Consider the following 16,731-nt stretch of genomic DNA (forward strand, 5'->3'; position numbering starts at 1 on the left):
ACTTAATACCATCCAATGTAACTATCCTCATATATATTAATGGCCAGGCAGGCCAGGTCTGATGATATTGTATTTGACTCAGAAGACAACCAGAGAATTTTGCTCTGTAAATTCCTGTGACAGATTGCTGGCTCTGAGCTGAAGTGTTGACAGAAGACTATCATCCACTGCAATGCCCTAAGATGTTACACATGTATATGCCATCACCTTCCTCTGTCAGTCCTGATTGGCAAAAAGTTTCCCTATCAAGTGGGTTAACTATCAGTTAACCTCATATTGAGATTTTTTCTCCCCCTCCCCCCCCCCCCCCCCCCCCCCCCATATCTGAGACCTTCGTAATTTATTCCATTCAAGAGAAGGATTCTCAGGGGTACTTTGAAGTGTCACAGCAGAGTATTAGAAACTCATGACTGTCAGACAATAGTCTGCTGAGACACTTATCCAGCAAGTATGACCCCAGGGAAGAACCACTTGAAAGCCAGCACTGGAGACAGTATTAATTTGAATGGATCAGGTAGTCCAACCCTGCACAGCAATTATGCTTTTTATATAAGTGTATGTACATTAATATATGTGCATTTATATGTATGTACAACAAGAGTGAAATTTTATGGGGATTATTGCATTTCTCTGTTGGCTTGACTTAGCCAGAGGTCAGCATGATGAGCTATTTTCTAGCAACTCCCAAGCATGGCATAAATATGCAGAGGGGAATTCTTAGTCATCTTCCTCCATAATTAATTCTCAAAAAATATTATGTTGCACAGTCAACATGCAATTATTTATAAAAAAAGGAAGCCATAATCACATTACATATCCATGAATGGAAGATACATTACATCTATTATTTTGCATTTAAACAATAATTGAATATGTGAAGAACTAATTATTGTGATATAGTGAAAACATCTGCAGCCCAAAACTTGCAATGCTTTGTCTTGATTCAGAGAAACTTTGACTTTCCCTGTATGTGAGGGGTTGTTTTTAATTCTTCTTGTTTCCCACTTTAAACATACCTTGGCTTACTGTGAATTTTAAGGACATGAAAATTTAGGGAAGTCCAGAAGACTTTGCTTAAGATTTTCATGCCTTTAAATATTTCAGCCAGAATATTGAAAAGCCAATGAAAACCCTGAGCTTTTTTCAACCATCACTAACACACACTTCAGCCTAATGCTCAGTGCTAGCTGAAGAGAGATTAAGAAGCAAGGGCAAAGGAAAGACATCAAGTGAATATGTAGAAATGTGTGCTGCCTTCCAGCTCTGCTCTCCCCCATCTCCCATGGCTCTGGACCTGTTAGATATAGCTGGAGAGACAAACTTAGCCTGAGCCCACCTGGCTCAGCCTGGATTAATGCCACAATCAAGCCAGGAACATTTTCTTTCCAGATTCCTTTGAAGACAGTGAAAACCCTGTGCAAACAGGGATACCAAAAGCAAAGCATCACATCCAGAAGCCAAGTAACAAGAAAAAACAAAAGCAGTCAGCTAAATCCTGCCATCAGTTTTCAGAGTATAAATCCTAAACAAGTCAATAGATTTATACAAGTATAATCCCTTTGTAACTGATCAGAATAGGAACAAAAGGCTGAGATCTTCCCTCTGTTACCTCACTACATCAGAAACAAGTGCTTAGCAATATGATACTCCACATTAACACAGCACAGGATGTACTCAACTTTGCAGTGAGCCCAGGTGGTCCCAAGCTCTGTGGCATCCCTAAAGTCCCCACTGGTTGTGCTGAGCTCAGCCTGCTAGGGCCAGGGTCACTGGCATGCCTCACAGGGAAACCCTTTAAATGAAATTATACTGTTTTTTCTAAGTGAGGGACAAGGAAAGGGGCAGAATCTTCACACAGCCATGTCCTGCCTCACCTGTGCAAACCTTTCATTTTTTAGCACCATTTCCTAATCTGTTACTGAGCTTCTGACCCAGCAGAAGGCAAGCTACACTACAGTGGGAAAGCACTGAATATTAGCATTAAGCACAACAGGGACTACAATCACCAAGATCCTCACTCATCACAGAGCAGTGGAGTGTAACTGCTAATTCCTCAAGGTTTTGTGGCTGCACATTTGCCCTGATTTCTTATAAGAGGCCAGTGCAGCTGCATTTCAGGGACCGATAAACAGAGGTAATGAGTGTTATTTCATTTTTCCATCTCAGATCAAATCCTTGATCATTCTAGCTTAGAACAAAACTGGCTCACTGATGCAGACTCCTGACATTTTTGGTCAAACACCCATAATGCACCATCTTGCAGTGTTTACGCAGAAGCAGGCCTGCATGGCAAGGCAGTTCCCTGAAGCATAAGATTTGATTAACCTCGTTAGCTTGCCTTGCAGAGCTGCAAATGTTGTTAGACATCATGAAGTTATCCAGCCCTATTTAAAACCCAACTGGAGTATTTGGCCTGCTGACCTCCCCCAGCAACAAATTCCACAAGTAAAATTAACCAGGGCTTTCTGCAGCCTGGAGTTGTTCAGTCCCTGATCCCAGCCAGCAGCAGCTCCTTGAGCTTCACCTATGGGAGCTCAGAGCACCTCCTGCCACTTTACCTTTCCCCACCAAGTCCACAGACATGTCTCCATTTCAGTCCTCAAAAACAGTCCAGATCATCTTTAAAATTATTAAAGACAATAGTCAGCAACAATGTATCCACCTCTAAAGTGATCTACAAAATCCAAGTGCTTAAAAGCTAGAGATCAAAGAATTAAAAGCGTTATTCTCTGAAACTTCTCTCAAAGTTACACAAATGTTATTGTGGCTGATGATGCTTAGCAACTGTAAAAGATTTTATCTGCACTGACATCCAGGGACATACACTATTATGTACCAGTTAAGTCAATGCACATATGACTACTTGTATTACCAGACTTCCTGGTCCATTACTTGTATTCATTACTGACAAACTTCAGTTCTCCTAGTCTAGGTCAAGACCCAAGTAGGTGCTTCAAGAAGCAAAGCAATAGGCCTTGCCCAATAGCTGAAGAATTTAACATAAACAATACTAGAAGTAGTAAAAAAACATAGTAGTATGGCTGTAGGGTTGCAAGAGCTAACAACATGCACAGCTAGACAACTCCAAATTATATGGAGGCAGTTTCTTCCCCATTTTTCCCCCATTTTTACTCCACAAGCCTCCCCACTGATTCGCACTGGATGCTCCTTTGGGCCCCTTCGGAGCTGCCTGTTGCTTTCCCTGACTCACAACAATAAGCATTCAAAGCCCTTCTGTTGGAGGCACACACCAAATCAATTACAGCAACATCATCCTTCTTAATCAAGACTAATTTCAGTGGGTAACATTTTTCTCTGTTGGAATATTGTCAGATGTTTTTAGATCTCCAATTTTTATATAAATTTAGCTTCTGAATTCTCAAGGAGAGTTGCTAAGGTAACCAGAGCCAGCCATATTGCTGTATGTTCTCCCCATGGAGCTTCATTAGGGCCAATCAGTCATTTCCAGGGTAATAGAATATGTCACTTTCAGAGATAAGGATACATCTTTTTATAGTGACAGAATATTTTTATTAAACTTGTTAACCCCTCACCCTCTTAAGAATCAGGCACTGGCCCTTCCCTTGGAATTGTAATACCCAAGAAATTATATTTAGGCAGACTAATTGCTAGCAGTTGAACACCTAAGGCCAGATCAGAGGAAGTCAGCATGCCTGGAGTATGTTGTCTTGTGATAGCAAAACCAGGGGTGGCTGTGGATTGGGTTTTGCTGACAGAGAGCCAAATCGACTTTACATCTCAGTAGCCAGGCACAAAGCCTGCTTCTGAAATAGATCTGACCTGCACGATCCAAGGGGTTTGGTATACTTTTTTTGTTCCAGTCAAGACATAGGGACTACTGCTGTGTTTGATCTCATATCCGAACATTGTCTCTTAGATCTAAGAGCTAGTTCACACCCATTCATCCTATTTATTAGCAGCTACTTTGGAAGACTACTTGGAACAAACTGCTGGTATCAGACCAATTCCTAAAGATGAAACTTTGATCTCTTCCCCAGAACCTGGAAACCTCCCCAGTTTCAGCTAGCTGAAACTAGCACAGCTGAAAAACGCACCTTCTTTGGTCAAAAAGGCCATGCCTCTTGTCCTAATTGTTACCACACCACTCAATACTATTAAAGCTAATTTCAGAACACACATATCCTCATTTCATATGCATGCTGTTTTCCCAAATTCATTTTCTCCAAGACTTTCCAGTCAGTCCTAAGAAAACCCCACTGTACCTTCTGCTAGCAGCTTCAGAAGAACAGCTAATGTTTGAGTAAGCCACACTTGCTGATCTATCTTCTCAGTCCGTGCCTCCAGCATAGAGCTGCTCCATGGCTCAACTCTAACAGTTAGTAACAATGCATTTATCCCTGTGCCTCCTTCTAATCAATAGTAGCAAGAGTATCCAAGCTGGACCTGACTTGACTTCACCTTATGTAGACAATTTCTGAAAAACACCATTAAGTAAACACATTTGCTGCAGAAGTGGTGGGAAAACTTGCTAGCAGCTTTGTGCATCTCAGACTTCATCCAGCAGAGCTCTGCCAGGGTCCTGTCTGCAAGCCAAAAGCTGCAGCCGTAAGACACCAGATGCCCAAGGGAAAAGTTCCCCCTCCTTCCTCCTCCGTTAATCTCTTTGGAGGTTCCTCTGTGGTGCAGAAAGATACAGTTACACCTCATCGCTCCGGCTCTCCTGAACATCATGTCTATCTTATTAAATAATGGATACAACACTGCAGCCAGGAAGGACAGCATCTGTCAGCCGATACCGTATTTATTGTTTTCCCTTGAAAGAGTCCATTATTGTAATCCTGTAGCAGGTTCACTTACAGACAAATAGAAGTTTTACTTAAAAGAGGCAGGATCTTTTGTGTTGGAGAAGCAAAAACAGCTGGGCACTGGCATATTTTGTCATCTCATGATTTTTCTTGCTGTTATATATTCACTAACGGGATAAGGAAAACTTATTATGTGAAATTTGAATAAAATTAATGAGATAATGGCAAGACCAATTTAAAAAAATGCCTGAAAAAACCAGCATTTGCAGCACAGAGGTATTTAATGATCATCTGAGTAATAACTCCACTTCTTCCAGCATGAATTCACAGTTCATGCAAGCACACAGAGATGAATGAAATTGAGCAATCACTATATTTACATCTGGTTTGAATTTGTTTCTTTAAAATAGAAATTAACATACATTTGAATACAAGAACAGCAGCAGTGATGGATGACACCTAGACAAAAGCAAAATGGACAAGGTGTTTAATTTTGGTAGTTCTAGGGACATAACACTCACTTGACCAGTTTGTTTTTTTTTTTTCTGATGACATTGTCTCACTTGCTTCCTAAAAATGGAATCTTCCTCTAATAGAGGCTACAATAAGGCTACAAGAGTGGACCTGAAGCTTCATTCTAAGGGTCTCAAGAGTCCATTTACCTTTGCCTAATTGTCACTGCAGTGGAGGACAGGAGTTTTATGTGCCTATTTGCAGGAGAAAGGATACTCCTCACCCCTCTACACTGACCTCCCCACTCTGCTTGCACAGCACTACCATGAGGTCTGGCCCTGCAGCTGCCATGCAGGGTGCATTAAGGCAGACAAGACCCCTTCACATGGTTACGGCAATACAAATCCAAACTGTCCTGCCGGTGCCTATCTGCCACCCCAGCAGCTTCTGTTCTTCCTTTCCTTGCACATGGCTGCAGCCGCTTCCCCCAGGCCAGGGGATCCAGCTGTGATGCTTGGTTCAAGCAAGCATCTTTCCTCACTAAGGAGAGCCAAGGCACTCGCAACTTTCCTCTTACTGTGGTTTGGGGAGGATGCAGCATTCCCCCAATAACATCACTCAGCCTTCTACTTGCTGCCATCCCACCCCAAAGTGGGACATAGGGCTGGCAAGGCATGGGTGCAAGCTCAGTAATATCCCTCTTTCTTTCAGTTTCCCAGAAGAGAAAGCCACCAGCAAAAAAAAAGGTATCTTCCTCATCATCATTACATACACTAATGGGAGTGTTTAGCATTCAAGCTTGACTGGAGTTGTAGCTGAAGTAACACAGAGCTCGACTCAAATAGAAAAGGCCCAGCAAGCTGCAGGGAAGATGCTCAGAGCCCAGGCTCCAGGGAACACCTCTCCATTAGTAATCTTTAAGTACTGAAGGGGGAAATTAGAAACAGAACCCATTCTGCTTTAGTCATCTTTGCCAAATTCTCTGGTACAATGGCTACCCTGGTTCTCTTTAGTTTCTTTTCATCAGTACTCCACTAATATCCAGACACACATGGAAATCCCAGGTAGTCTGCAGCTGTTTGTGAAGCCATGGGGAACAGTTTCTCAAAACCTGCACTCGCTAGGACCATCCCCTTCAACAGCATGTGATGGCTTCTCTGCTTTGCAAATCAAAACACCTTTCTAGCAAAGGAAAAAAGCAATAAAAAGGTAAGTTAACCCCCTGCAGAAAATCAGTGTTCCTGCGCCTGAACATCTGCCTTAGCTGCTTTATGAAACGCCTAAGTGCTACTATGAGCACAATCAGCCTCAGAAGCATTGTGGGGTGAAGCTGCTTGACTTGAGGGCTGCACAGAGGATCCCAGATCACAGCTCACATTTGAACTGTTACCCTTTGGTGCAGAAAGGCAACTGTCTCTTCACATCTTGCTTCATAACCACCAGCACTTCACATTTATCTTTTACTTACAGCTCAGTTCACAGAGGCCGCCTGACTCCTAAATTTTCCCCCCAGGACTATTGCCTCTCACCCAAGGTATCCTTAGACATCACCCACCACATCTTGGCTGCCTGCTGTAGCCCTCTTGAAGCAAGTATTTCCAGGCACCAAGATCCCCCTTTCCTGGCAATACACCTCACCTCCTTCCTTTCAACTACAGGCTGCCTGCTTCTAAGCTGGATCTCAACAGCTCTTTCCATCAGCTATAGTGATAGCTGTTCTTCATAAGAAAGGAATCTAGGATAAATATAAACGAAAAAGTACTAGTTCAATACAAAATACAATACCCTCTCATTTCTACTCAACCAATCCTTTACAAAAACACTTGGGACAATAGGATGTTCTTTGCAGTTCAGTGCTGTGGAACACGTAACAAAGCCTATGGTAATGGTGTGATTGACATCACTTATCTTGGAGAGAGCACCCATCAAAAGTTTTTTCCAGCTGATGGTTCAATGCAAAACCAAGTCATCTTTAATGGCAGTTATGCCTGTATCAGCTATGAGAAGCATGAAAAATCTCATGGTTTTGCCATGTGAAGATAACCTATCTTATGGAGTCTGAAAACTAAGGTAACAAAGCTAATAACCAAATAAAGGCAGAGGAGAAAACAGAAGTGTTTTGGGGGGTTCACTTTCCCCTTCATTATCTCCAATGAATTAAACTAGTCTATAATGTTTCCTTTTTTCAGATGTGGAAGCAGAAAAGCATTCCACTTTCTGCAGCCCTACAGATCACAAATGGAGCTTCTTAGGCACTGTTGCTCAGCTGGAGATTATGAACAATTCACCAACTGTTTAGGATTTCAAACATCCTTTATTCCTGCTGGAGCTAACATCATGCTGATAAGCACCTAGAAAGTTTGAAAGCTTATGCAAAACTTGTCCAAATAAACTATTTAAACCTCTTTGATCTGCAAACCGCAGCAGGAAAACAGCAGCTAAATCAGTTTCTTATATTCCAGCACTTGTGCTTCTGGCTGGAATTAGGAAATGCACATAAACAGAGCTTTTTCGAACCTCAAAATATGAGACCTTTCAGAATAAGTGCCACCTTAGGCCACCCTCTTGTGGCCAGGGATAATTTTACAGCCACCTTGTCCTGCTTTTCCCTCTCCATCACACTGACAGCTTCCATTCCCCCCAGCACGGGGAGTTATTGAACTCACACTCTTTTAGTTCCTTTGTGGGTTCCCTCCCGCTGCAAAATGAGGGTCCCGAGGAGACACATCAATGCTAGCAAAGAACTATGTATGAATAAACCCCATGTTTGGGACATCAGATTCCTAGGGGTGGAAGGTGAGTGGTAAAGGCTGGGAGAAAGGGGACTGTGCTTCCCTCCTAGCACATTGCTACCCCCGAACCCAGTCTCACCACACTGCTCCCATTAACTCCAGAGAAGCCAACCTGCTCCTTGCTTTGGCTGGTGCTTGCTTATGAGCAACCTTCTCCGCACACCTTTCACCCTGCAGCACAGCAACAGGCTGGGGAAAGACAGAGTTGTTTCTGCATTGCGAGGGCTCGTCAGCATTCCAGGGCATTCAGCTGCTGGGACTGAATGAAGCAGTTCAGTGAGCTGATCTGACAGGAGGGGGAAGAAAAAAGAAAAAAGTCTTCCAGGAGATCAGTTTTGTGACCTAATTTGCCCTGAGTGGGTGAAAGGGAAGCAGGGGGAGGGTGAAGCTGAGAGCTGGTAAGGAAAGGTGATGGCTGCACTTTTCGGTAGCAGGATCCTGGTTAGATGCAACATCAAATTACACCCTAAACCTCTCCCCACATCTGTTTTCCTGTCTGGATAGCATAACCAATGCCTAACCACGCTGTCACCACATCATAAATATGTGCCTTTAGCCAAAGGCCATGGTAAATTGGCATTTAGGATAAACTTCCTCTATTCTTTTTATTTAAGCCTGTTTATGTACTTTTGCAGAGTAATAGCAACACCTCTATCCTCTCCCCAGGATACTTATTAATACCAATGAAAGGGAGTAAACAAGGCAGCAGAAGAAACAACCAGGGTATTTTACTGCATCTAATCCTCCTTTTGCATCATTCATATTTATACAGGCCAGCGACCGATTTTCTTGGTCTGCCAAGCATGGCTGATATATACACTGCAAACACAGAACAGATCCTTGCTCACAGCCGGCTTTCTCAGTGTCTCACTAGAGTGCTTTTGTTTTATCTCTCTCTGCACCTTTGCAGTGAGACAAAACATTACAGCTCAGCTGGGTGGGCAATTGTTAAAGGAAGAAGGAGAACAATATGCCATGAGGCCGATCTAGGAAAAGGATATCAACAGAGCTAAGGGCTAAAGACAATTATATTGTATTTAGGCACTAAGGACTAGGTATAGCAATTAGGCACCAGCAGCCATTGGAATAAGAAAGAATTGATGCCTAGCTCCCTTTGAAAAATCTTAAGCCTTTGCCAGAAGTAAGGGGCAAGAGAATGGGACAGCTGGCTTTGTGCTGATGGTAAAAAGGTGATGGGGATTTCCTGGCATCAGGAAATCCTTTTGCTGCATAAATTCAAGGCAGCAGCTTTTTGCTCTCTAGTCCTCTCCACACCAAAGAGGACCTCTGGATCAGGGCCCTGCAAGTGGCCAGGGCTCCAAAAAAGCTGCCCCAGTCAGTAACGGTAACTGCAATATGGTGGTGCATGTAATTAGGAAATATCCCATTCCATACAGCAGCAAAGTCTGAACTTGTATCTAAATTCATGCTGCCTTTTTCTCACCTTCCAGATACTCACCAAGCTGAGCTACTCTCCCAGAAGGCCCTAAAATCATGTTTTTCCCCAGAAAGCAGAAATCCTAGTTTCTTTTCACCTTTCACTGCACATCCTTACATGCTCAAGGTACACACTGCTTTCAAATGCTTAGTCTCAGACTAGGAATCTGAGCAGCAAAAAGCACTTGTTCAGAGTTGTGTAGCCCAGGAATCTGCCTCAGTCTTATTCCACTGTGCATTTGATTTAAGCTCCCCCAGACAACACAAAAATTTGGCTGCCTGGTTCTGCAGAGATGGATAGATCTGTTTGTACAAGATGCAGATAGTTGCTCAAATATTTGTCAATACTTACTATTGTCAGATCCACTTTGCATGCACAAATAAATCCTCTCACTGCCCTATCTTTCCCTTTTGTGTGATACTTGGTGTAAGGATAGAGCAACATGTGCTTTAAAGACTACTGAAACATGAATTTACACTACTGAAACCTAATTCTCTCAGGGAGAGAAAGAAACTAAACGAACAGAAAAGAGCTGTTATCTTACACCTCCTTTGATACCCTCTCAAGAGGGCTCTAGACTCTGGTGCAATGGAGGCCAGTTGAAAGCCTGCACATGCGGAGCTGAACAACTCTTGGCTTTCATGGTCAGGAGACCAACCACCCCAAGTGGTAACTGCTGAGGGCAGCACCTTTTTAGATAATCAGGTCCAGGATTTTCCTGGTCTAGGGGAAGCAGGGCCACTCCATAGCAGGCTAACAGGGTGCTCTGCAGAGCAGAAGCAGGTGTTATTTATTGCTTCAGACTCATTAGAAATAATTTGCTGAGCCAAGCTGTGCAGGTTGTAATGAAATGCTCAACTCACTGATTGCAGCAAGCACATTTATAACAGCTGGCAGCATGTGACAGAAGTGTCTGAGTAGGGGCTAACAGGATAACTAGGTCTACCTTTAATCACCCCCTCCAACAAGCTCCATGTGTGGTAACAACACAGAAGAACTTCCCCACACCTGCTTACAAATGTCTAAAATTGGGCTGGGGTTAAACCACACTGTCAGTCCAAATCCTAAAACATCAATCACAAGGTGCACCTCCACAACCAAACACAGTGGTTGAGCTGGACAGAGTAATCCCCCCCTTTCTGGGCCACCCAGAGGGAAGCCTGTGTGGCACCCTTCTTCTGGACTTTATTATTCAGGATTGATAGTGGGGTCACTTTTCCTGATGCATAACGCAGCTGATTATTTTGGCACCCTTATGTGCTGACTGCATGCGTAGGGCAAGCAAAGCACAGGAGCTGATCTCTGCTCTGCCAGGGTCACCCCTGTAAAGACTGAAGACTCAGTCTTGGGGAGCAGGCAAGTCTCCAAGGAGTAACAGGAAGGAACCACTCAGTATAGAAGCTGGTCAAACCTAGATTTGGCCTAGAAACATATACTTTCTATCTCCTCCATCACAAGTGCCCAGAGCTACTGGGAAAGCAGACAGCCAGCACATTAGTTACTAAGCAGCCCCAAGAGGATCATGTCTTCTTGTCTCCATCCTCAGGGAAGTGTGACCTCTTAAGTGGAAAGAAATATTGATACTTAAGAGATACAGCACATAAATAACTTTGGCAAAGGTCTTTGTTTTTCCCTCAAATTAGGTACTTTCCATTACACTGATTTATCCCTTTTGCTGAGAGTCACATCCTCATTTTTCTTAATTATTCCTGACAAGTTGTAAGAGCTGTAAGGGTTCCCATAAAGAAATGTAAAAGAAATTTCTGCCACTGAAGAAAACAGGTAAAGTTCAGCAGACCTGCAGGTTTTGGTGCCAGGGAAGGCAGAAAAAAAAAAACGGAGTCAAAAAAGGCATTTCTGCATACCTTGTGGCCCCAGGCACCCAATGTGGGCATGGGTTGTGATCTGAGTTTTCAGAGCATCATGGTACATGGGGACATAGGAAAAACATGGCCCTGACACCAGGTCATGGCTCATTCCTGCTAGCAGGAAGGACAAGTAGGTAGCGACAGTCAGAGTGGCTTCACCAGACATCTGCCCTGATGGCATGACAGCCAGCAGGCACAGAAATCCCCTAACCCTTTCCTAATCTCTGGATCTTCAGGCCAAAAATATCATTCTCAGCAGCTACATTGGTCTGATTTTGCAAGGGGTAAACTGCACACAGCAGAAGAGGGTGAGACCAAGCACATCTGTCCTAGGCTTGTTAACACTTGCAGGCAGCACATTCAAATCAATAGCTCCTTCCAGGGTCTTAAGTTTCACAGCAGGTCATTATTTGATCTGTTAATACAACTTCTATGGTTTATTACTGGAGACAACAGAAGCGGAGGGAAACATGGTTTTCACCCTAGCTGTGACCAATGCGTTAGAGAAGGAATATCCAGAGTAAGTGAATGAGTAATTTCATTAGGGCACACATTAAACACTGATTTTGTTCTCTGCAGGAAGACGGGTGCTTTCCAAAGAAAATGCCAAAACACAGCAAAATGAGTTTAAGAAAAAAAATAGCCTGATAAAAGGGATAAGGCTCCTAAGCTGGCACTGTTAGAGCACTCTTTGGCATCAGTCCCATCCATATCCTACTTCATCCCCTTTGAGGTGTGGGCAGAAGAAATAAGCTGTCCAAACCCCTACCTTGCAACTTCAGATGGGGGCAGGGGGTTCTAGCCACCCCATTTTCCATGCTATTGCTGCAACAACTGTACTTCCATTAAGCTTGAGTCACAGCTGTGCATTATTTCCCCCTTTGATACCCAGAGATCTTTCAGTTGAAGGTTTAAGTCACCCATGTGTGAACATCCCTCACAGCAACAGCCTACCTAGCATACTGCATCCAAGCCCACAAAGTAGCCTAGGGCTAAGCATGAGATACTAACCCAATTTAAGCCCCTAATACTATGAAGTTTTCACCGCTGTTTCAGTTGAAGGATGTTTGGTGTCAGATACAGCTGGGAAGGGTGCAGCAACCATCTGCCTCTCTGCTGGAGCTGTTGCAGTTTACACCTCAGCACATTCACAGAAAAAATGGACTTCTTATTTCAGCTGCTGTTAGTACTCCATCTATAAACTGTGTCACTCACAAGCACACACACATCCCAGTGAGATGCCCTGCTGTAGGGCAGGGCCCTCCAGCAGCACTGATACTCACACCAGTAAGAGCATATAAATTCTCAGCTACATGGTGACTACTGCTGTCCCCAAATTAGCCCGTAACAGGCACTACCCTGAGCTAAGAATAATCCTTCTTTCACTCTTTTATCCTTTTCTCAGTGCAGATATAAGGCACAGATCCAGAAAGATGGTAAGTAGTTCCCCAACTAAAACCAAGAGGAAAAAAAGTAACAAGTCAGCACCACTTGTTGCAAAAGCTTTCTAAAATAAACAAGAGCAACTCACCAGAGCTGAAATACAGCAGTCCTCTCAGCTTCTGCCCTAGCACTCTCCTCTCCTGCAAATGCTTCATGGATTACAGCTCTCAGGTGATTACAGGTGGCCTTACGGGCCCTTAAAAGCACTGTGGTATGAGCTGGTTTCCTCCCTTCTTAATTGAAGAAGGCTGGGGGCAACACCGGAGATCAGTTTATAATTGCTTCTCAGAGCAGATGGTTTCATTGGTTTGAATCAAGCCAATTAGGAATATATATTCTCCAGAGGGGATGTGGGTGACAGTCCTGAGGATGGCAGAGGAAAGAGGTTATTTTCTTTTATGGAATCCCCCAAAAGTTTGTGAAAATTCAGTTTCTGTATATGGGGTTTTTTCACCTAAAATTTTTGCTTTACTGGCATTAGTGGGCTGGAGGTACAGAGTTGAAATCCCTGTTTGTCCAATATCTGTCCAGAGCACATGGAAATCTCAGACATACTTGTGCCACAGCAAATCCCATGGGCTCACTAAAGTGCACAAGCTAGATCTTACATCTGTTCAGGAAATCTTGGACAACGCTAGAGAAATTTGCATTCAGTAACACCTGAATCAGATGATTTCTATGTTTTGTCTTACACTTCTCTTGGAAATGGTCACGCAAAATATAAATATTATAAAGATATGGTCTTCCTTCAGTGTTTGCTCTGAGTTTAATGAACCTGCTCTTATTTGTGAAAGTTTATTGCCTATAAAATATTTGCTAAGTCCTAACTCATGCTCTATGGCTATTGCAAGCTGCTCACTGTCAGAAAAAACACACATCCCATTAGAGAATAAACCAGAACTGCTCGTTGCATTGGTTCTCATCTCCTCATGTGGATGCAGCAAGACTGTTGTCAGGAACTGGCACAACGTAGCCTGCAGATGAGAACGCAGATGTCCCAATATTCATCGCAACAGGTGGGGAGCATTTGCACAGAATGCTGAAGACCTAGACATAATAACAGTATCAAATTAATGAATTATTTTTAATAACTATAGTAGAGGCTTTCACTCAAAGGAACTTTGAAATGCTGCACACAGCTGTATGAGAGGGATGATGAAAGAAAACGTGTTAAATAAATCTTCATCAGTTTTATTGTCTCTGAAAAAACACTTGTTGAACAAATCTCTCTGTGTGTGCATAAATGTTCATTCTTTACCTAGCTCTTTAGGCAGCTACATTTTTAGTGGAAGACACTTCACAACCTTGTTTGGATAAGAAATAAGATTGTGGCCAAACAGATGGGCAAATACTTCACCTTGGGAAAACCACCAGCTGATTTTTCCTGCCTCCACACCGCCTATAGGAACTAAATTTTCACAGGCTTGCTCCCCATCTCAAAAGCTGTCTCCAGTCTTGTGGTGCTTGTGCAGAGCTGCTGAGGAGCTGTGAACCCGTGTGCACCGCAGGGTTAACAAGAAGCCGGGCTGTAAAAGCAATTCCAGCCCTCCCTAATCCCATCCACTGAGCTGTAAGTCTGTTCTCAAGCTTTCCCAGCGCAGCTCGTTGCTGCATGTGCCTTTATATTATAGCAGAGCACTTTACCTTTTGGCTGAATTTTTGTAGGGCTGTTGAATATAGTGATGCTTCAAACTGCTCTGTCCAGATAAAGCACTGGGGCCGGGCTTCTTGGAAATGCAGGATTTGTGTCCCCAGTCAGAGTGTTTTTCCTCCCGCCACGGGTGCAAAGTGCCTGTAACCTATGTGCCGAGGGAGGACATCAAATAAAGTTTCCAGGGCAGGATGCCCTTGATTTTCTGATCATAGTTTGATCTACATGGTGGCCTTTCTGCTGCTGACAGCAGTAGACTCTCAGATATTTATAGGTGGACCTTCCTCTTCTGAGTTTGCTCCCCTGGGATTACCCTGGACCTCTCTGGCTCACAGTTCTCTCAGAAAGCCCTAAAATCTCCCCGACTCGCACGTCTTCTGGACATCTTCGTGCTTGTCACCCATGGGAGCCATCTCGCGGTAGCTGTCCTCTGGCCATCTTGGACTGGTGCAGCTGGAATAACCATGCCAAGGATGCTGATGGTCAGCCTCCAGTCTGTAACTGGGAGGTACTTAAGGATCCAGGAATTTGATGTGAGGGGGGAACAAGCCAAGGGATGGGGACCATGGTTTTCCTTTTTGCTGGTGACTGTCTCTCCCTATAGAAAGCACTGGGCAGCCACTAGGTTTAATGTCATTTCTCCTTCACCTCTCTCTCTCTGGCACCTCTAACAACTCCACCATAGTTTAAAGCCCAGCCAGAGATTTTCTTAGGGAGGGCATAACATTTGTGTGTCCAGTGCCCAGTGAATTGGCATCCTCATGGCTTTTGGAGCCCTGTAGGCTCTCCTGCAACAACAGGATCAGTTGTGACAGCAATGTTAACCAAGACCTGGCAAGAGGATTAATTTTAGACTTCTCTGAAGTTAGACTGAGTGCATTTCCTCCATATTTCTCTGCACGTAGCGAAGGCAGGATGACCTATGGCAACGATGTTTTGGAAAGTCAATCCTGTGCTGATTTCAGCCTGCCTGGCCAAGGGCAGCATCAGGCAGCCTCAGGAAGAGGCTTATCTTCAGTGATTTACACACCTTTCTGTGCACTCAACGGATGTAGATGCTGAGGACATGGATTGACTGAGCTCTCAAAACATTTTTTTTTCCCCATCTTATTCCCATATCTCCTGATTTTATCCTAGTCATGACTGGAAATACTGGCTTTTTTTCCTCCCCAAGTATTCCACTTACTCTAACAAGACATGGATTGCACTTAACTGTTTATTTGAACTGAAGCTGTAAATTGTTTAAATCATTCATCCATTAATATTCAAGGTGGATGCTGCTTTCACACGTTGCACTGTGCTGAAAAACAGGCAACGCACATGTTATTTTAATGAATCAATAATTACTGCTCATAAAATGCTATGACGATATGGTACACCACTGTTTATTAGATCATTATTTTAGCTCATTTCATTTAACTCGGTGACAAGCGCTAGAATTTACATGTGAAAGGAAGGTGCTTTTCCCCAGACCGTTGTGAGTTTGTTTCTGGTGCCCTACACAGATAGCGATGTCCTAGATAGAGCTCCATCAGAAGAGGCAGGACACCAGCCTCCAGTAGTCATATACACACCTGCTCTTACAGAGCCTTTTGCCAGCCCTGAGAGTTTACGGCCTGCAGATAACTTCGTTCTGGCCCAGTAGTTTCTGCAGAAACACCCGACCCTGATTGCTTGCTCCGGCACAACGCAGGGTAGCTGGGCAGAAAACGGCTGGCGCAGCGGAGCATCTTGTTTCAGCCCACCTCGCCCTTTCCCGTGGTCCCTCCACACACTTGGTGCCGGGCCCCCTCTGTGTCTTGAACAAGGAACAATTAATCATGTGAAAAAGGAAGGCATCAGGCCATAGAGTAATTGCGGGGAACATGGGGACTGAACAATGAAAGCCCCATTTAAGTGGCAGGAATTTTGCCTTTCATTTCAGTGTGGCCAGGATTTGCTCACAAGAAAAGACGGGAAAGTTTCTAAGATTTCATTCAATTTGGATAAGTACCAACAGTTTGTTTGGTTATCCCAGAGCCTTTTGTCTGCAGTAAATACAAAAAGAAAAGGCCTTTGAGCAGACAGATTGAGAGGGTGTTAAATAAGTTGTTACCCCTTTGCTTATTCTGAGTGCAAGTAGCCAATTTTCATTGATGGAAGATTTACAGGGCTGCCTACATAAGATCAAGAAGTAGTAAATTGTATTTGAGACTTTAATGATGGAAATTTAACATGCTGCTTATGACTTACCCTGGACAAGCCAGTGGATCAATGCACAAGGGTCATGTGTTATTTTAAGTGAAGAACTGTTGACAAA

The sequence above is a fragment of the Buteo buteo genome, chromosome 13 (assembly GCF_964188355.1).
Source record: "Buteo buteo chromosome 13, bButBut1.hap1.1, whole genome shotgun sequence".
NCBI lineage: Eukaryota > Metazoa > Chordata > Aves > Accipitriformes > Accipitridae > Buteo > Buteo buteo.